Source organism: Neovison vison, chromosome 4 (assembly GCF_020171115.1).
Source record: "Neovison vison isolate M4711 chromosome 4, ASM_NN_V1, whole genome shotgun sequence".
Lineage (NCBI taxonomy): Eukaryota > Metazoa > Chordata > Mammalia > Carnivora > Mustelidae > Neogale > Neogale vison.
Genome location: NC_058094.1, coordinates 71517492 through 71539769, shown reverse-complemented (window position 1 = coordinate 71539769; position 22278 = coordinate 71517492). Strand labels below are relative to the sequence as shown.

General features: G+C 36.7%; 1 long non-coding RNA gene across 1 annotated transcript in view; it reads left to right on the top strand.

Annotated features, from left to right (window-relative positions):
- LOC122904562 overlaps nucleotides 1-12052 on the top strand; it is an 87227-nt gene extending 75175 nt beyond the window's left edge. The window contains exons 2-4 of the long non-coding RNA XR_006384228.1: nucleotides 2210-2428; nucleotides 4065-4222; nucleotides 11964-12052. This is a non-coding gene — a long non-coding RNA (uncharacterized LOC122904562). The remainder of the gene's footprint in view (nucleotides 1-2209; nucleotides 2429-4064; nucleotides 4223-11963) is intronic.
- The last annotated feature ends 10226 nt before the right edge of the window (nucleotides 12053-22278 follow it).

Sequence of the window (22278 nt, the reverse complement as noted above, 5' to 3'; positions counted from 1 at the left end):
GTCTCCAAGATGAGTTGAGTTTTAATAGGACGGAGGAGGGCATGATGGGCAGAAACAACACGGAACAAACAGCACGGGGAAGTGCAGGTATGTGGGGAACAGAGCGTTCCTATTTTGGCTGGAGCTTAGAGTTGGTTCTGCAACGGTGGGAAAATCAGCTGACAAGAAGTGTTGGGATCGTGGTCTGTGCCAGATTTAGCAAATACAAATTTAGGATGCCCAGTTAAATGTGAATTTCAGATAGACAACAAATATATTTTTTTTGGTCTATGTCCCAAATACCACACACTTAAAAAAAAAGTTTGTGATTTATCTGAAATTCAAATTTATCTAGGCATCCCACATTTTATCTGGCAATCCAGTGTTAAACGCCAAGCCAAGGATCCTGCCCTTGACCTCACATCACTGAAGATTTTAAAGAGAGAAGTGAATGGATACATAAAGCATTTTAACAGAGATAAAGCTGATAAAATGCCAGAATGGCTTGGGGAGAGAGGCAGGAAGATTGAACCTTGTGTATTCTGCCCCACCTTAAACCCTTGCTTTCGTGTACATACATTTAGTTCTCTTAATATCTTAACAGTCAAAGGTGTATTTGGTTTTTTTCCTGAAATTTAGAAAACGATGGAATGTGAGGATGCTGGATCAAAGTTTAGTGCTTAACATGGAGATATTTCTAATTAACATCAATCCAGGCTCCAAGGACTATTAAATACAACCCACAGAGAGCTGGCATCAACAGCCCCTCATATATCATTGGTGAAGGGGATCATCCCCAGGTCTTTCTAGAATTCTCTGTGACTGTTAGTGATGAGAATGTTTCCTGGAACACTACTGCTTTGTTTTGTTTAAGAGTCCATGAAGACAAGGAGGTAGTTTAAATTGTAATGCTCTCTTGGATATTTCTATAGACCAACTTAGAAAATACTAGCACATATTTTTTATTCATTTTTAGAGATTTATCTGGTTGCCATGTAAAATTAGGTTTCCATATTGAATGCCTTTTCACTCTCTCAGTAGAAGAAAACAAATTTTTAGGTGTTTTTTGTTTGTTTGTTTTGCTTTTTTTTGTTTTGGATAAAGAAAATTCTAAAGTTATGATTTTTTTTTAAAGATTTTATTTATTTATTTGACAGACAGAGATCACAAGTAGGCAGAGAGGCAGGCAGAGAGAGAGAGAGGAAGGGAAGCAGGCTCCCTGCTAAGCAGAGAGCTGGATGCGGGGCTCGGTCCCAGGACCCTGAGACCATGACCTGAGCCGAACGCAGAGGCTTAACCCACTGAGCCACGCAGGCGCTCCTAAAGTTATGATTTTAAGACAGTTTGCAAAATTGGTTTTTTGCTTTTTATCAAATTTATAAAATTTGATCTAATTTGCTAAAATTTAGCCTGTTGAAAATAATAGTATTATACATCTTGTTGATGGTTTGGTTATGTGCTCAAGCAATTTTACTAAATATTTTCACTGAAAGAGAAGGGATTCAGGGAACTCTTCTAATCTTGAAACTGATTTTAGAAGATTCTGAAAATACGTATGTGGGCGAAAGTCTTTCTTTTTCCATTGATTAAGTAAGAAATTAAAATATATATTTGCATAATCCTGGATATACATTGGATATAATAATCCAAGTGCTCACCTTTATCCCCTGGTGCAAAGACAGGTAAATATTAACATCAGATGTTCTGACCCTATGGCCAATTGAGATTTTATTTTCAAAACATTTTAGCAAGGACACTAGGTACGCAGGCTTGGCAATCACCCTTTTTTTTTTTTTTTTTTTTAAATAAGTCCTGGTGACTCTTATTTTAGCCATCAATAAGCAGTCTTTGCTCCTCAGTATCAGAAGTTTGGGGTGGCCTTAGGCAAATTGTTTTTAGCATGTGATGCTTTCTCACATAGAAACACTTAATGTGTGTCCCCGAAGAGACAAGACGTTATTCTTTAACTGCTTACTTTATCTTCCAAAGGCAGTGTTGTTTCTTGAAAGGAGGACGTTCAGGTGCAAAGATGCAAATGACAGAAATGCGTCTCTATTTGATTCTTAAGCTAAAAGTCAACCAAGGAAACCTAATCAGTCAAAAATGCATGCAGATCTTGTGGAGACTCATCCTACAGGAATAATCTAGGTCCATCAGTTCAGAATATGAGCTCTAGATCACGGTGATAGCCACGTGTGGGAAGATGCTGATGCCGGTCTCATTGCCGCAGGGGCTTGCCTGTGCTGAATGCTGGCCATGGACATGCGCTTCTCATCACCCAGGAGACGGCAGGGGTGAATCTGCTCACCAGGGAAACACACCTTTCCCAGTTGCTGTGCTTGGAGCTCAGGAATTTGAGACCAGGTGGCCAGAAGCATCTGACGGATATAAACAAATCTTTGAGTTTCATTTTGGTTGAAGATTTTGCTCCTTCATTTGGTTAGAAATTGTGAGTACCGTTCTCTGCCTAGCTCAAATCCTTATCTTGCAGTCACTAAAGACAATTCTCGAGAACCATGCAAATGAATTCGAGTTTGGAAAACCGGCCTTCCCCTCCAAATCCCATTTCTAATTCTGTAGATTAGTTTTGGAGGTATTTTTGAAACACTGTTCAACACTTTTGACCTTCTTCACCCCAATTTAATTGTCTCAAAACCGTGGATTGGTGTTACCCGTATTTACTGATGTTGAATCCTCTTATTCTCTTTCCCTCTACAGAATGAGATAATGTACGTAAGTGCCTGTAGCAAATGCTCACGAGAGTTACTCCATGTAGATTCCCATGAAAGCTAAAGCAAGAAGGATAAGCAGAGTAGTGGTCTTGATTTTTTCTTAGCTCATTCCGAATTCTTCCCAAATTTCAACTTACGGGCCATTGCTTACTTTCATGACCACCTAGGTTTTGTGCCCCTGGCTTGTGTTTCTTTTTCACACCCTAATATATATATATATATATATATATATATATATATATATAAAACAGATATGTATTATATAAACTTTTAAGTTAGCTTTATTGCAGACTAGGTATGCTCAGATAAGTATTAGAGAAAAGCTTCCGTTTGGCTTAGGGGTAAGAAGATCAGCATTTCCTTTCATGTAGAGAAGGTTTCTAAAGCCTACTTTCTGATACCTTCTTAAATAATTTGGGATAATTGAGTCTTTCAAAAAATAGACCTAGTGCCCTTTGCCTGGAGCTAGCAAAAAGCCTTTTTTGGAGATGAAGTAGTTTGCCTTTTTTTTTTTTTAATAATCCATATTATATAAGCTAAGGGTCTTTGGGAGAAGACAGGCTGCTGTGCATATAATTTTTTTTCCCCTTAAGATGGATGAGTCACCAAAATTTGCCAAAAATATGATTAACATATGCATTTTCATAATATTGAGAATTCTATAAATTGTTGGGTAACCTTTTAGGTTCTTAGGGTCTTCAACTCTGGCCATCTGCCACATGCATTGAGGGAAATATCACGAAGACAATGCATTAAAAAATTAGTTACTCGATACCAACTGGGATGCTTCTTGACCCAGGCAAGAAGTCAGCCACGTTATCCATGAAAGTCATTCCATTAGCATGTAAAGCAACACTGATTTTTATAAGAGATGAAGTTAAATGTGTCGTGCTCCCAATAGAGGAAGCAGGGCTGTGTTGGATTAGCAAGGATAGTTCTCAGGAGATGAGGATGAAGTTCAGGGTAGCAATCAGAAGGATGGTGGGAAGTGATAAGAGACCGGCGGCCACTATTGAAACCAAATGGGAGTCCGGATAAGTTGAAGAAACCTACAAGAGACCCAGAGGGAGGTTTGCCACACAGAGGAGCCCAGGGCTGTCCAGGACAGGTGGTGCCTGGTATACCAACACCCTTCCTCAATTTGATAATCAAAATGTGCTGAACAAAAAGCTTCCTATTTAAACAAAATAATAATAATTCCTAAAAGTTCAGGAATCTTCTCTCTAGATTGCATCCTTTTTAAATATAGGAAAATATTGTTAAAAATGAATGCATAAATATTTCGATACTTTAAAAGCTCCTAGAACCTGTTTAAATGATTACTTGTCAAATGGGTGTATCTTTTGTCTCTAGATCGTTCCTACAGGCTAAACCAAAGGATGCCTGTATTCCTTTTGATGAAAACAGCATCCAAGTGTTTTACTGGGTGATGACTGCAGTGCTGTAGAATCCACTAGTTTAGCATCGTTCCCCGAACTAATGCAGCCCAGATTGGAGTTTCCGGAGTAAAGGTATCTTGTGTTTATGTATTTTACTATTTTGGCAGAAAATCGCTTTTGTTGTGATGGGAAGCCCCACGTAAACTCGTGTCCTATGTCTCCTAAAATAAAAAATTGTTAGCATAAAATAAAAAAAGGTTAGCCTTCGAAACATTTCCTGGGCTCCAAAGCAAAGCAACACCATGCAATCTGAAATCCTTCCAATAGAGGGCTCTATGGGTTTGATTTAGAGCAAGAAAGAAAGTAAGAGAAAACTACTTAGGTTTAGGTTGCTATAGTAAATTCTGTATTATCCTTAAAAATAGAACTGATAAAAATGGAGTCAGTTGAGTTGAACTGGAAGAATCATCCAAAGATTAAATGTAAGGTCTACTCTTACAAGGCAGAATTTCATAATTCTTCGAATCGATGTTCTTTTCAAAAGGCAAAATACATTTTACCATCTCTAAATAAGAAAGTAGGCAAATTAGAGATATTCCATGCTTGAAATACTATTAATATTACCTCATTCGGTTACATTTTAAAAGAAAAAAGGAGTTATTGCATTCATTCTCTCTTTGGAGATATTTTATCTTTGCTGTTGTCAAATAATTTAGTGTTGGTGTAAGGAGATGTATTATGTACGTAAAATGCATTGTAAATATTTAATACACAAAATATGTGTTTGTATGCGCACAAAATGCAAAATGTTACTAAAATGTTTTATAAAAACAAGTGATACTGTTTGGAAAGGTGAAGAACAAAGGCATAAAAAAAAGCTCTCGGGAAATATATTTCTTTACTTAGGCATACTATGCAGTCTACTTTTACATGTTAGGCCTAGCTTTTTATTCTATTTTCAGGCTGGAGAAGCTTATAAGATATGCGTTAAAGTAAAGCAAAGAATAAACTAAAACAAATTACTTTTGGACTGCAGATCTTTGTCTTCTGATTTTACAGAATTTTTTATTTTTGTCTGATCTCCTTCAGTGTTCTTCAGAACTCATAGGCTTATTATGTTCTATGAGCAGACAGTTTTTAAAAATTTTAACTCATCCTATTACGTGTCTTTGATAATGTTTATTTCATTCGGTGTAGGGGTGCTTTGATGGTGAACTAATATTCAATTTAAGTAAATAATTTTGAAGTTTGGATACATTTTAAAAAATATATTTACCTCAAATTCCCAAATTGCTGTTTTAAAATATTCTCTAAATGTCATTTAGAAATACTAGAATCTTAAGAAATGCCTATATTTACTACCAAAATATTTCTTTCTAAGAGTTGAATATACATGCAGATTATAATTTAATATTCTGGGTAAACCATTAGTATATTAACTATGTATAATGAATTATTATATATATATGTTCTTATATAATACTCTATTAATACATTCTTTGTGTATAAGCTACATTTCTTCAAAAGGCATATAGTTATTTTTACTATAATGGCTTTGAAACTGCTAAGATTTTGTTATGTATGATACTTTGATTGGATAACATTAATTTAAAAAAAACCTTATTTATTTTGAAAAACAATCTGTTATCAAGCAAATAATATTTGGTTTGATTGTCTGTAAAAACATTTCTCATGTTTTTTATTTATAAAACATTTCATTAAAACAGAATAAATACAATTGCAACCTAATTGTTCATATAGAAGAGTTTGGTTAGCAATTATATTTCCATTTTTTCCCCCCTATGAATTGGGGAAGAGAGACTTCTAATAAAATCCAAAGAAGACTCAACCCCAATTACTTATTGTTATTTCAAGCATTTTAAAAGCATTTCAAGCATTTTGATACAGTTTTCACTATGGATAAATGTGTTTTCTAATTTTTGCTTTGTTTTGTTTAAAATGAGACTGTCAGGAGCATAAGTGACGACTTTCAAGAGATTTCCTAATAAAGATTCAATAGCAGCAAACAAGTTTGGCTTCATAGGGGTGCTATTTTAATATTTAAGGTTTTACCTGTATTTTCAGATTTCTTTCTAACATATAAATTCTTCCAGAATATTTTCCTGTTCACATGTAAGGAGAATTATTTGGTTTTTTTTATTTTTACTTGTCAAGAATCAACTTAACATCGTAGGCACTCTGCCTTGAAAGTGGAGAGGACAGAGTGAGCATGGAGTGAGCGCATCTAGAATTTTTGCCAAAATAATTGTCCTTTTTTGTCATGGGGTCTAGGTATTTACATAACTTTTCCAGGTGGTATATAACTTTCACTACAATTTCAGTCTCTTTATTTAAAAGATGATCATCTCAAAATACTTTTGAAATGCTGAGGAAGGGTAAGGTGGCCACATTATAAGTTTAGTTTCAACTAAAGGTAACAACCACCTATATTTAAGCATACTTTATATAATGTCAGTAACATGTACATACAGGTAAAACTAAATAAGGAAGTAGTAAAGCCGTGTACCCCATTGTGTTTACAGCAAGGCATAAATCCGCATTATCTGCATCTGCGAGTATGGCTTTGTATGGTTACGTGAAAAAAAAAATAACAGAAAACAATAATTTTTCTAAAACCTGAACGCACAACTAATGGTTTGCTTTGCACACCTGCCGGTTTGGGTTGCTATGAAAGCCACCCTGAAAATTCTCCTTTCTTTGTGCAATATTTTATGCTTTTCTTTTCTTCAGGGCAGATTGGTTCTGCCTGCACTTTATTCCTGAACCCACGTTCATTCAGAATGGATTGGCAGACTTAAATGGTCTATCTAGTGCGGCTGCTGCTGACTAATAATCGCCCTCCCCCAACCCGGCTCCCACCCCATCATCCTCGGATGATTCTCTCTCCCTTCCCCTCATTTTCCCTCTCTCCCCCTCTCTCTCCCCCACCCCCCGCTCTCTCTCCCTCTCTCTCTCTTCCTCTTTCTCTCTCTCTCTCACACGCACACACACACACTCACAGGCACCAGTGGCCCTATTGTCAACAAAGAATGCATAATGGTGAAGTACTCAGCGGTAATTTTGGTGATGTTTTGCCTTGCCTGTTTTGAAAGTATTTCTGAAGAGTATAAATAAATGTGCCCCAAACTCTCCCCCTTTCTCATGTCGAGATTTGGAACAAGCACTCATCCAAAGGGGCAGCCTCAGCACCACATTGACCCGAATGCTTTCAGGGAACAAATGGGTGGCTCGATGGTTTCCTCCGTTTTCAATGATATTAGCGCCGTATAGATTTAATAACAGGGTGATTGAAAACATTTCGATGATGGGGCAGTTTCTCTGATCTGCAGAGGAGAGCATCTGATTTGTTCGTGTACCAATTAATTATTGAAGCAACAGAAAGTACGGGCTACTATGTACGCTTCCCTCTTGCAAAGAGGCAGTAGTGTGTGTGTGTGCGCGCGCGCGGGCGCACGCGCGCCTTCTTGGGCTCATGTTTATACATATGTATATATTACTTAGAAGAGAAACTTGGCCAGAAATTTCTGCATTTTGACCTTGAAAATTATTGGGAGATTTTTCTCTCTGTGCGTCTGATAGGGTAGTATTTTGATATAACAGGACACAGTCCCTTTTTTTTTTTTTCTTTTTTAATTTGTTCTTCCTCCACACCACATAAATGGGCCACAGCCAAACATCACCTTTAATTTTAATTTCTATTTCTAGCTTGTATTTTATTAGCACCTTTTCTGTTTTACAGTCTACTCACTGATATGGCACCAGATCTGTTGTGAGCAAACAATACGGTTTTGTTTCATGTTCCAATAAATATTATTCTACTGTGTAGTGCATTCCTTGTATTTTGTACTTGTTTAGTTTGGGTAGGCCGGGGGCGGGGGTTTGAATATTTCATAATTCTCAGACTTGAGTTCCTTTTTTTTTCAAAGTCTAGGACTCCCTAAAGTTTTAAGGTAAAAGGAGAACATATTCTTGGGTTATTGTAAAATTTGTTGCTTTGTATTGTGACAATAGTGTTCATATGCCTGACATCCTCATAATAATATTAAGCTCTATTTTTTAGTGTGATGTACTTTATACATTTGTATAAATGTCACAGCCTGTAATCACTTCCTTTGTCATCGACGATTAATCTAAAAAAATCGAATAATTCACTGCCCCTTGCCATTTACATATCGTCTGCTGCCATCTGCTCTTCTCAGCAGCAGTAAATGATGGGTAATTAACTCAGTGCCTTTGTCTTTCCCTTGCTGAATGTCTGACACATATAGATTTTCCTCTGTGTGCGTATGCATGCGCGTGTATGTGCAAGTTAGGGGAAGAGGGAGGAAATGAGAGAAGAAAAAGCAAAAAAAAAAAAGAATGAATGATAGTGCAAATATGGACGTCAGCACAAGATCATTTCAAGAGAAAAAACCAAACAAAGATATTGGGTCAAAGAAGGGGCCATATCTCATGACCTTAAGCCTTCTCAGGCTGAAAGGAAGAACTGCTGGAACAATGGCTGCCTTGCACAAACAAGAAGCATTTTTCTAAAACCTCAGTGGTCAAGGTCAATATGCAAAATCAAGTAAAGTCTCCATAAGCCATTCCCACCTCACAGAGTGCAAAGAGATCATGTAAATGAGACTAAGTGTAAGGTGCCCACAACCCACATAAATGTTCTAATTGACTTCTGAACCAGGAACCAGAATCTGTGTTTTGAGAAATAGTTATAGAAAGAAAATCTGTTGATCTTGACTCACACACACACACACACACACACACCACACACACACACACACACACACACACATATGTGTGTGTATATATATATACATAAATATTTTTTAAAACTGAAAGTAAAACTTACAAGGGCTTATAAGACTGGCTGGGGGGGTGGGTATACAGATATGCTTATTTTAAAGGGAAACAATATCGCTATCTTGGATTTACCCAAACTTCCTCTTAAATTATTCAGTTCCTTCTGGTACAGCCCAAGAACACTTTAGAAAGGAAGCCCATGCTACTCTGAAGACTTTATATATAATATTATTCTAATAATTCTTGTTGGGAACATAATATCTTTTTTTAAAAAGATTTTTAAAATTTATTTGACAGAGGGAAAGAGATCACAAGTAGGCAGAGAGGCAGGCAGAGAGAGGGGGAAACAGGCTCCCCACTGAGCAGAGAGCCCAATGTGGGGCTCCATCCCAAGACCCTGAGATCATGACCTGAGCTGAAGGCAGAGGCTTAACCCACTGAGCCACCCAGGAGTTCCAGAAACATAATCTCTTATACTATGTGAAAATTATTGGAAAGGGGGCCAATTTTGATAATAAGACAAAATAAATTAAACAAAAATAATTACAAGATAAAATTTAAGGAAGGTCAGACTCTTTTCTGCTCAAAATAGTTACCATGTTAAGTCAAGTCAGCCTATAGGCTGAAGACCTGTAAGTTTGCCAGCATCATTTTCACGTAGAGTTAGTAAAGCTTGCTCAATTAGAGATGATATATTTTTTGCTATCTGTAACTTAAAGGAAGATAAATACAGTTCTTCTTTTCAAGGAGTTTGTCATTTATATGTTTGTGTGTGTGTGTTTGAGTGTGTGTGTGCACACATATATACTTGGATTATTCAAATCAATCAAAAGAATAGGTTGTAAAAGCTAATAAAATCCCAGTAGTATATTCTTCAAGATTTTTGTCACTAAGTGTTTCTCAAAGTTTGAGTAATCTTTAACCTTCTCACTGAAAGGGTGTGATCAATACAGAGTCTAAAGAAATTCTTGGGGCCCATTTCAGTCTGTATGAGACTTTCAGTGTGATATTTCCATCATGCTATCCTAGCTTTGTACCTCTATTTTTCTATCTGTACAATGGCTTTGGAAACATTCTCCTTTTTTCCTGAAATAATAATTTAATGAAAAATAATTCTGTCATACATTTAGGCAAACTGTGTTCTTAATGAGACTGTAATGCATATGGTAGTGTTTATTTCTAATATCGCAATAAGACTTTTATTTCCATGAGTTGTGAATGTTTAAAAGCATCTATCTTTTGACCTAATTTTGGTATTTGTGATTAATCTTTGCTTCGGTATCTATTAGCACTGGACTGTTAAAGGTTAAGTGACTTGTTCGTAACCATAAAAACAGTTGGACATCACTGGAAGACCATTGAATCATCTAAATACATTTTCTATATTAGTTTCAAATGACTTGCAGAGACAACTTAATATATACATTATGTGATAAAATGGCTAAAAAATACATAATTACTCAGTCACTTAAATGTAAGAAAGGAACATTATAAATATATAAAAATGGACTCCATATCTCAGAGCTATTGTGTTAACTGTGTGAAGTACATGCACTTTATGAAACTACTTAAATTTCATAAAATTTTTATGACTTACAGGTAAATTTGTCAGCATCTAATTGAGTAAGAGATTCTTGAAAGCTTTCACTGCAATTGTTAATTCAGCATCATTGTTCTCTCAGGCTGTTACTTGACCCAACAGGCTGGGAGAACAATATTGCTGAATATAATTGGCATATGTCAGCAAAATATAATTAGTAACAAGCCTCCTTCTGAAATGCTCTTTTTGTTGGTTTAAAAAAGTCGGATACTTCCACTTGGATTAAATTATAGCTTGGGTTTCTCTCTTATTTGATTTTGGTAGGCCTTATCTACGGCCATACCACCCTGAACGCGCCCGATCTCGTCTGATTTTGGTAGGCCTTTAAAAAGAGGTGAATTAATTTAAATTTTGGTATGAAAAGTATGTATTGATTTCCTGTGCTATGCAAACACTGTTAGACTTATCTTTCCTTCAGTGGGTTTTTAGTTTAATTCTGGGTGAGAGCTTTGAATAGGAAATATGGGACAGTATATTATCAAGGGTTATTGTGAATCCCCTCTCCTCCCATTCTCTATTGACTCCTTTCCCACTCCCTAGAGATGACAGGTTATTTCTCTGGGATTATGGCTGGGTAGTTACTAACACTGAAGGCACAGAACTAAAAAAATTGTGAATTGGTTTTTTTGTGGGTTTTTTTTTTTTTGCACTTTTAATTTATTTTTTGTTGTTGTTGTTTTGTTTTGTTTTGTTCCCTGAATTGTTTATCTCAGCACCTCTTTATTGTTTAACTTTAGGGGTATTACCACTAATATGGGTAATGGAGGAAAATCTGTTATAATAATTGTCGTCTACCTCACGGTATGAAAAGAAGATGGGTATTGTTCACCACGGGTGATTTTTGGAAGGAAAAAATGATAATGTCATATAACTTTTTTGATGGGAACAAAAATATTTCCCAAATTGTTCTTTTTGGATCAGGAAGAGGCTTGCAAAATATCTTTAGAACCCAGGATGGGAATGAAGCATCATTTTAAAGAGAGGCTGCTTTAGTGTAATATCTAGAAATGTAATCATTTCACCTAAGAATATTGTGACCACAATTGTAGCCAAGTCTGCGGCAATTGTCCTACCTGACTCAGCCCAGAGCTTCTTCAGGATGGCCCAGGAGAAGTAAGGGAGATGAGGACACAAATGCTTAGCCATTCACACCGAGCAAAACCTGTGCAGTTGACCCAGGGAATACTACGACATGGCAGAGATAGCCGGCAATCACATCCTCATTGCCAAGGTCCTTCTCCCCATCATTAGCCTAATCTGGCCCCACACTTCATAGTCTTCCTCTCTGCTCTTGGATTGACGTTTCCTGGGCACCTTCCCTGCCTCCCAGGCAGTCTGCTCCTAACCTTCTGGCCTTACCACTGAGTCCTGTGTTCTAGGAGCTAGTTTTCCATTCTTCAGTCCTCCAAATAAACCGTGATTATCTGGCATTTGTGTTCTATATCTTTACAGTGCAAGAATAATTTTAAACATAGAAGAACTCTGCATATGGGACACTTCGGTGGCTCAGCCAGTTAAGCATCCGCCTTCGGCTCAGGTTATAGTCCCAGGGTCTGGGATCAAGTACAACATCCAGCTCCCTGCTCGGTGGGGAAGTCATCTTCTCCCTCTGTGTGATGCTCTCCTGCTTGTGTGCTCTCTCTCTAACAAATAAATAAAATCTTAGAAAAAAAAAAAAAGAGCTCTGCATATTAAATGGATTTGGGGACAGAAGGAACAAGGTGGGAAATACATCTGTCTTTCTACACAAACATAATCCACTCAAGTCTTATCAACAACCATATTTGAATCAGACTCTTGGTCTAAAGGACATATACAATGGAATACAACCTATCAGGCAGAATTAGATTTTACTTAAGGGTCTGGAAAACTCTGAGAATAATCATAATTACAGATTTAGCAGGGTGATTATTTTGTAATATATACGAGTATTGTATCATTATGTTGTACACCTGAAACTAATGTGATGTTATATGTCAGTTCCTCCTCAACAACAACAAAAATATCACAATTATTCAGAGGAGACTTAGAGGTAAAGGCCAATAACAAACTCAGCTTTTTCAGAGGTACTTATCCATAAGACATAATATAGACAGAGGCCAAATAAGCTCATTGCAAATAAGCAGGCTTTCACAGAGGGATGTAATATATCAGCAAGCTCTAGGTAGATCAAGTGCTAATGAAATCTAGGACATGGGAAAATTTGATAAGTGCCAACCAAACTTCTCAAACAGATGAATCAAAAGGATGACTGACTATTTGGCATTACTAAAGAATGATGCACTTTATTAAAGAGCTTTCAGCAGTTTCAACAGAAAAATTAGTGCCCCCTGCTTATGAACATATGATATGAGTTCTTCAAAATAACAGTTTATATGTTATCTTTGAAAGAGGCAGATTGATAGAGCAGGAAGAGAGAAGGACTTAGTTTCCTCATCTATAAAATGAGTCAGTGATTTGCAAAAAACATTCTGGCAATGTAGGGATGTCATAAAGAGACTGAGTGGCATGGCTCCTTGGTATTTACTCCCCTGCTTTAACTGGAATAAATTTGTGTTTTCCGATTTGTGACTTGCATGTGACACATTTTTTATTTCATCTTTAAAAAAATTTTTTTTGTGTTATTTATTCTGTAAAACAAAGGCACAACAGCTGAAACACCAAACAAACAAGCAAAGAACCCCCTGTTCTGATGAACTTCAGAAGTATAGTATGACTGATAAGGAAGATAAGCTTCAGAACAGGTAAACTTGGTTCGAATCCTAACTCTGGCTCTGAGAGAGTAAGGCGAGATAAGAAACGTATATGCAGAGTAATATTTTAGAAAGATGGTCTTTTTGGGCTATGAAGGATGGGTTTAAAGGAATAAAGTCTGGAAGCAAGGAAAACTTAAGGAGACTTTTGAAATGATCTGGATATGAAATAAGGAACTCAATTCAGGCAATGACAGTAGAAATTAAATTGGGAGTACATATTAAAAAAAATTAAAAAAAAACATTTGCAGAGTCAAAATCTATAGGAAAAGTATTGTTGAGGTTTGTGGTATGAAGAAGTAGTCAAGAATGACTGCTCATTTTCTGACGACATTGACTGAAGAGAAAACCCAAGGGAGGAGCCCTTCGGGGGAAAGGTCTGATGACTTCCCACTGCACATATAGGATCTGAAAGCCAACTGGACATATTTACAGGGGTTCTGCATTATAGAAACAAGATATGGGTAATATAGGGAAAAACAAACATTTTCTTATGTCTGAAAACATAGAAGTCATTAGAAACCATAGCAAAAAATTAAGACCTTTTTAAGGGGGAAGGGTCTGTGAGGTAATTAAGCCTGAATGCCCTCAAGGCATTCATTGTATGTAATGAATTAATTTTTTTCCTCTGCATCTAGAATGGTATTAGTTATATAAAACCTGTATTAGTCAGGTTCTTCAGAGAAACAGAACCAATAGGATATCTACAGGAAGATATCTATTATAAGGAATTGGCTCACATCATTATGGAGTCAAAGAAGTCCTTGATCGATCATCTGCCAGCGGACACCCAAGAAAGCCGGTGATGTAACTTAAACTGAGTCCCAGGACCTGAGAACTAGAAATGTTCTCAGGAGAAGACTGATGTCCCAACGCAAACAATCAGACAGGAAGGGATGAATTTTCTTTGCCTTGTTGTTCCCTTCCATCCCTCAATGGGTTGGATGACACCCACCCACACTGGGAAGAGAAAACTGCTTCACTGCATCCACCAATTCAAATGCTAATTTCATTTCATTCAAAAGCTTCCTCACAGATAACACTCAGAAATGACGTTTAGCCAAATGTCTGAGCACCCCATAATCCAGTCAAGTTGACGTATAAAATTAACCATCACGCCAACTTTCAGTGAACTGAAAAAAGAGTCAACTCATTTTGTGTGTGGGTTTTGTGATTCATATAAAAAACCCTAGTTAAGAAGGGTGTGGAAGGAAAACCAGATTCAGAGCCGCTATGAGCATCAGTGATACTCTTGAAGAGCTCCCAGTGCTGCGTGTGATATGGACCTGCTCACCAATAAGGTTAACAACGTGATAGGTAAGTGTAACAGGGCTGCTGAGCAAGTCGAATCTCTGTCTCTGCTCCCGTGTCACGATTTCTCTCTGTCTCTGTCTCTCATCTTCTCCATGTCTTGGCTTCTTTATCCAGCTGGCACTCTTTATAACATAGTTCTGGGCAGCTCCAGGGTATTCTCATCCTCAATTTAGCAATCCCATTGGAAAATGCACATCCCTCCCACCAGTTCTAATAAAATTTCCCGAAATAATTCACACTGGCCTGGTTTAGATCTTGTGCCCCTTTCTGAAACAGTGTCTGAAGTTATGGGGAGACAACACACCGACCAGCTGGACCAGGGTCACAAACCACTACAGGAACATGAGTTCAGCAGAACCACATGGACTGGGAGCAGGGGGACCAGGGTGTTCACCCAAGACACTGACCTCATAAGGAAGAAGCAGTGATACAAAGATGAGCACTTGAATAGCACAAGGAATCAGTAACCAGTGTTTCCTTAGAAGTCAAAGGAACCTTCATGGTGAGCTGGACAACAGAGGTTGAGCAGGATTTCACTAAGCTCATACAACAGTATTTAGAATTGTGAACACTCTTGGTGAGGGTGGTACAAGTGAACTATCAACGTAACATCCTGTGCTAAATATGGAAAAGAGAGAAGGCCAAACTTCAAATTGTAGCCATATGTATAAACATAATAATAAACTAATGAACCACATTGATAATTAATCATCATACCTGTAACTACAAAAGTGTGATACCACATGTCCTTTTGAATCCTTCACCTCTGGGTTGTGAAACGTTGACAGTGTGAACTAAAAATGAGATGATTTTATGATTTTGGAAGAGGGTGAGTATGGAGAAATGCACTGATTTTGGAAGAGCAAACCTAGGTAAGCTTTCACGGTTGGGAAACAGAGAAGGCAGTATCACCGTCTAGGCAGATTTGTTCTTCTAGACAGATATGTTCTTCTCAGCTCATAAGCTGAGAAGGGTAGAGGGTAGAGGGATTAATAGTTTGCTGTAAATTTATAAGAGATTAAATTTGTGCACAGGAAAGAAAAATGAGAAGGTGGGCAGAAGGACCTACCAAAACAAAACTTTTTCAAAGGGCAGAGGGCATCCCGATGAACAAAATAGAAATTTTTACCTCAGAAAAAAATGGAATTATTAGAATGTGCTTAAAAGTATATACAAATAGTTGCAAAAGCAAAGTGGACTGTTTACATTTCCATTTTGAGTATGATCTAAAGTTTTGAGGGGAAAAAAAAAAGTAAGAGAGAATGCTCCTACTTAATTCATTACAAAAAACTTCAACTTGAAAAAAGAAATCAGATTTCATACCTTTTTTTTAAAAGATTTTACTTATTTATTTGACAGAGAGACAGAGATCACAAGCAGGCAGAGAGCAGGCAGAGAGAGAGAAAGGGAAGCAGGCTACCTGCTGAGCAGAGAGCCCAATGTGGGGCTTGATCCCAGGACCCTGAGATCATGACCCGAGCCGGAGGCAGAGGCTTCAACCCACTGAGTCACCCAGGCACCTCAGAATTATTTCATACTTAATAGGTCAAATGGTTTAGAGCAAAGGATACTGAGGAAATATTGCTGGATTTCAAAGTGAATTGTTGAAGTAATAGGGCGAGAACTGTGAACATGTTAATTTTGTATAACAATGGTTAATGATTTTATAGGGAACTTTAGAGAGTTGTAAAAACAATAAGCATAGGTTTGTGAATTTAAGCTGTTTAAAATAAAGGTAATTTCATGGGGAGGAGTTGTCTTTGTACCACTGAGTCATGTGCTCACTGAGACAGTGGAGTTAGACAGTTTTTACATATATTAATTGAATCTGAAATCGCAAATTTGAAAATCATTCTTCATACCCTATAAATACCACAAAAAACTTGTGTCACAAAGTGTATCATCCATTTACTTATTAATCATCTGTTCAACAAATATTTCTAGTAAACTCTTTGTGCCAGGCACTTTTCAGAGTGCTAGGGAAAGAAGAATCAACAAAATACAGCTCCTGATTTGAGGAACTCAGTCTGTTGAGAGTGGGAACATGTAAATACATAATTAAATCCTTCATTCATGCCCAAGGAGTTCAATTAACTTTGTTTCAAATGACAAACATTAGGATAATCTGGTCCCAACAAAATGTTACGTTTTATTTTAGAAGTCCTAAATTTCCCACCATTTAACTATTTTTGAAACTTTTTAAAATTTTTTTTTAAATTTTATTTATTTATTTATTTGACAGAGAGAAATCACAAGTAGATGGAGAGGCAGGCTTAGAGAGAGAGAGGGAAGCAGGTTCCCTGCTGAGCAGAGAGCCCGATGCGGGACTCGATCCCAGGACCCTGAGATCATGACCTGAGCCGAAGGCAGCGGCTTAACCCACTGAGCCACCCAGGCGCCCTATTTTTGAAACATTTTGTAATCTTTCTACAGTTAATCCTTTGCTTCTCTCTCTCTCTCTCTCTCTCTTTTCAAGGCTATTCAAGGCTACACTCTTCTGGAAAGGCATGGGCAGGCAATATGAAATTGGGTAGGAAGACAGTGAACCATCCATTTCCAAGTTTTGTTGAAACTCTGGGTACCTTACTTTTAAGTAGATACTAGGGCTACTTCACACATGGTGAACAAGGTCAAGTTTCTCTGGACAAGTCCTAGAGAAGAGTGCTGAACAAACCTTGGGAATGGATTGCTCCCTCTCCTCCTGCCCAGTATTATGTCAATGCTGCCTTTCCAGAAGAGCATGGCCCTCAGTCTGTCTGACACAAGTAAAACAAGACAGTAGCTGCAGAAAAGGAAAAATAAAGAAAGAGAGAAAAAGGAGACAGGAACAAAAGATTAACTGTAGAAAAAGATCCAGAATGTTTCAAAGTAGTTAAAAGGCAGTAAGCTTAGTGTGTGTGCACTATAGACCCAGAGGTAGAAATCACAAGAAGATGAAATTGTTAGGGAAAAAACTGAAGAATAACCACCAAAAAAAAAAAAAAAAAAAAAAAGAAGAAGAAGAAAATCGTTTTTCATTTTTTGAGGGCAGAATGAAGACCAAGATTCCAATTGTAGGCAGCATTAATCGAAATACAATATTTAGGTCATGGGAAATAAAGTAATTTTCATTTCTGAACACCATTTTTTAACTGGGACATTGACAAATTCCACCGAATAGAAGAGAAGGCTAAGAATAAGGAAAACCTAAATTTCCTTCCAATTCTAACTGTTGGAATCTAAGTTAATTTAGGATTTATCATATATGTTAAATATAGTCCCTAGGTAAAGGAGAAGAAAACAAAGACCTCTTCCCCCTACCCCACTATATCTCTTTGTGTGAAGGATGGATTCAATAACACCTTATTAAAAGAACTATCAAGGTCTGTCTATATGAGTTTGTACCTAAATGCTATCCTGCAGGAATCATTTGCATGTGAAGATTAAAGCCAACAGACACTGGAAGTTTGAAGATCTAGAATTGGAATAGAACAGGAAGGAGTTTGGAGAACTGTGAAGACAATCGTCTTTTTTTAAAATGCACACTTCTTCCAGCAAAAGTAAGTATTTTGCCTTAAACAGTGTGCATGATTTTGGGGTAGGCCATTATACTTTTAGAATTGCAATACAAGGAAATCATTAAAGATTTACAGAGTTTTCAGCAAGTGCTCATCTCAGTGTTACTGATAACAATGAAAAAAAAAATAGAAAACATGCCAAATGTTGGAGAATGGGTTAAACAAATCATTCACACAATGTAATGTGTAATGAACAGTTGAGATGGGAAGCTATTCACACTATGTTGTTAAGTGAAATAAATCAGATTAAAATTTGTGTGCATTTTATTTTTTGCATTATTTCATCCAAAAATATGGAAGGAAAGGATTGAAAGAATAATATGGTAATTGCGGCTCACTCTGGATGTGGAAATTATAGGTCTTTTATTTTAATTTTCTCCTTTTTTGCTTATTTTCTAATTTTTTTCTCCATGAAATTGTGTTGTCTTTGTCATAATAAAAATGTGTTTTAAATTTAAAATTATATATATTTTGGGTGCCTGGGTAGCTCAGTCAGTTAAGGGTTTGCCTTTGGCTCAGGTCATGATTCCATTGTCCTAAGATCAAGTCCCACATCGAGCTACCTGCTCAATGGGGAGTCTGCTTCTCCCTCTGCCTCTGCTGCACTCTTTCTCTCTCTCTGTCAAATAAATAAATAGAATCTTTATATATATATATACTTATTTATATACATATAAATATATATATATAATTATATATATATAGTATTTCAGATAGAAAAGATATATTTCTATTGTGAGGTTTTATATATATAAATATACAAATTTAAAACTATATGTATTTTGTATTTAAGATGGAAAAGATATATATTTCTATTGGGGCTTTATAAATATATATAAGGTATATAAATATAACATATATATAATATTTATATATATATAAGGATGTGTGTGTGTGTGTGTGTGTGATAAAAATCATATAAAAATATATACATGCAAAAAAGACAGAGCCTCTATTTCCTTCATACCCCAACATACAATCTAAGACCAGGTGTGGTCAGTTCTACATTCCAATCAAATCCTCTGCCCTGAATGTTTTCCAATGTCTCCATGGCTGGATTCTTCTCATCTTTCAAGACTTGGCTCCAATGTCACATTCATAAAGAGAAATTCTCTAACCACCCTCCTTCAAGTGTCTTTGCCCAGTGCCTCCCTCTCTTGGTTGTGTTTATTTCCTTCAGAGCACTGATCACAGTCCCTTGTTTTCTTTCTTATTCATGTGTGCACGTGGTAAATGCCTGACTGCTTCCCTAGAATGTAAGCTCCATGAAGGCAGAAAACTTGTTCATGATTGTTGTACCTTTAAGACCTAGCAGAGGGCCTGACCTTTAGTGAATGTAGAGTGAATTACTCATGAACATTTCAGCAAGAAATGTTGCTGACAGACATGAAGCCCTTGATCAAAAAAATTGAAGGACCAGTATTCAGTGTTAAGTGAAGAAGACTTAACTTCAAGATCTTAATAATTTAAATGCATTATCTAAACATAAATGTTTATATAACTACATATACATACTTATAAATTTATAAATGTATACATGTACATATGCATTTATAATTTATACATATTTATACATATATACATTATACATATTAAATAAAAATTTCAAACCTATTCAAAGTAGAGAGAAGACTGTAATATATCTCTTCCATGGGTCAATCAACTACCTTTAACAGTTATGAACTCATGATTAATCTTGTTTCGTAAACAGAACCTCTCAATTTTCTCTCTGTCTGGATCATTTCAAAGCAAATTCCAGACATTATTTTTTTTTCTATAATTTCAATGAGTACTCAAAAAATTTAAAAAACATAATTCCATTATTGCACTAAAAATTAGCAATAATTCCTTCGGGGAGCCTGGGTGGCTCAGTGGGTTAGCCTCTCTCTGCCTTTGGCTCAGGTCATGGCCTCAGGACCCTAGGATCAAACACTGCATTGGGCTCTCTGCTCATCAGGGAGCCTGCTTCCCCCCCTCTCTCTGCCTGCCTCCTTCCTGCTTGTGATCTCTCTCTCTCTGTCAAATAAATAAATAAATAAAATCCTTAAACAATAATAATAATTCCTTCACATTTTAAATATCTGGTGTTTTCAAAAATGTATATAAAAATTTTTTTCATCGAAAACACTTGTTCTTGAGGGGCCTGGGTGGCTCAGTGGGTTAAGCCTCTGCCTTTGCTCAGGTCATGATCTTAGGGTCCTGGGATCGAGCCCCGCATCGGGCTCTCTGCTTGGCGGGGAGCCTGCTTTCTCCTCTCTCTCTCTCTCTGCCTGCCTCTCTGCCTACTTGTGATCTCTCTTTAAAAAAAAAAAAAAAAAAAAAAAGAAAACACTTGTTCTTGAATACTCTCCCACATCCCAGTTTTTTAAAAAATTAACCTTTAATTCTTAAGTTCCATGTAGTCAGAAATAGAGACTACTTTTTTTTCCCCCTCTCCTTGGATAATTTTTTAGCTTTCAAAAGTAAACTTTTTTTCAAGTTGCCTCAGAGATAAAATTGCCAGTTTTTTCTTATGCATTATCATTTGGGGGTGGTGGTGGGGGGTTCTCATGAATCTTGTTATCCTTCTCCATCTTCTCATTTTGTTAATCTGCCATCAGATGATAAATTGCCTTCAAAGAGTAAATGATCCTGAAACTCTGTTCTAATGAGTAGTCTGAATTTATAGATAGTCAATAAATATTTGTTGATTTTGTTTTATTCTGATATCTGGCGATTGTGGATAGCATGGTTTCAATAGCCATTTATGAGTTGCTCTACAAGAGAAATTTTGATTTAGTTGTCGAAGAGTAATCTTGCCTTTCTTTTCCAACAAGCTGCTTGAATGTTATAATTTTTTTTTCTCTTTATAACCTTAGGCTGGTCTAATTTCTTAAAGCAGTTCTAGATAATGTTAAGCAATTGATTGTGCTATGAGTTGCTAATAGGGACAAGAAACACTTATTCTTCTCAGGGTTGTAATATCCTGGCAGAAAGGCACAATATGGCGGCAAAAGAGTCAGTTCTAGTGAGTTGCTGTAGATAACGGCCTCTTTGTGCCAGGTTTCCCATTGTCAGTAAGTTGCTTTGTTGGTCCTCAAGTCAAGACGCTCAGCTGAAACGTCAGTGTGAGAGCTTCCATCTGTGGTTCACTCATTCGGTGAGTAAGAGCGTGATAACAATCCCTTCCCAGCTGCAGTCAAAAATATATGCTCAATATCAGCCAGTGGATCACCAAGCCTGGTCTCCCCGCCCCCCACTTCAAATATTGCATTCCATCCATCTAAACATGGTCACGTATTCATCAGCTAGCCTCAGACTAGAGGATAAAGGAGTGATGGAAACATCCCTGGAGACTTGGAGATTTGCCTCTGGTTTTGATGGGATATTATTCTGAGGATTCACACATTTGTTGACCTCAATGCTGGTGAGGTCAACAGGACAATGCAGTGTGTATTGATTTGTTTCAATTCAGAAATTGCTCATTTATCGTTTATATTTATGTAAATAAAGCACTCTCTTTCATCTTCCAATTATAACATGTTACTGAATTAATGTGATTAAAGATGAAGCTGGACTAATGTTAACAGGGTCTTTCTTTCTGTCATAAAGTGCAAAGGAACAATCATGTAAAATTAATATATTTCTAAGGAGGTGACTATGAATCCCAGTGTCAGTGATTATAAACTCCCTCCTCTTTTTTCCCCCCTCCTGTTCAAGCCAATTTCATGCTAAAATACCTTGACATAGTTTCTTTTTATTCCAGGCTTTTCTTCCTGTTCTATGCCTGCATCTCCAAATTATATTATGTGGTAGATTTTTCTATAAATGGGAATATGATATCTTTGAGATGAACAAGGTTGGCAGGATTTTAGCATCCGAGGAGTTTTGAATAGGCATGTCTGTTATTTTTATTGAAATATTTTCAGCTATCTATTTTTCTTAACACAATAATAAAAAAGACAGTGTCTGGAGTAGGAATTATCAGTTCATACATTTTGGCAACTGAGCTGCTTTTTCCCAGGTCACTGCTTTGTTGTCTAAGCTTGAAATCACATTTTAGAACCAATAATATGGGATACTCATAGCTATAACCCAAAAGATAAATCTTTCTTTTCTTTCTTTTTTTTTTTTTTTTTGTTCCTTTTTACTGGGGGAAAGGAA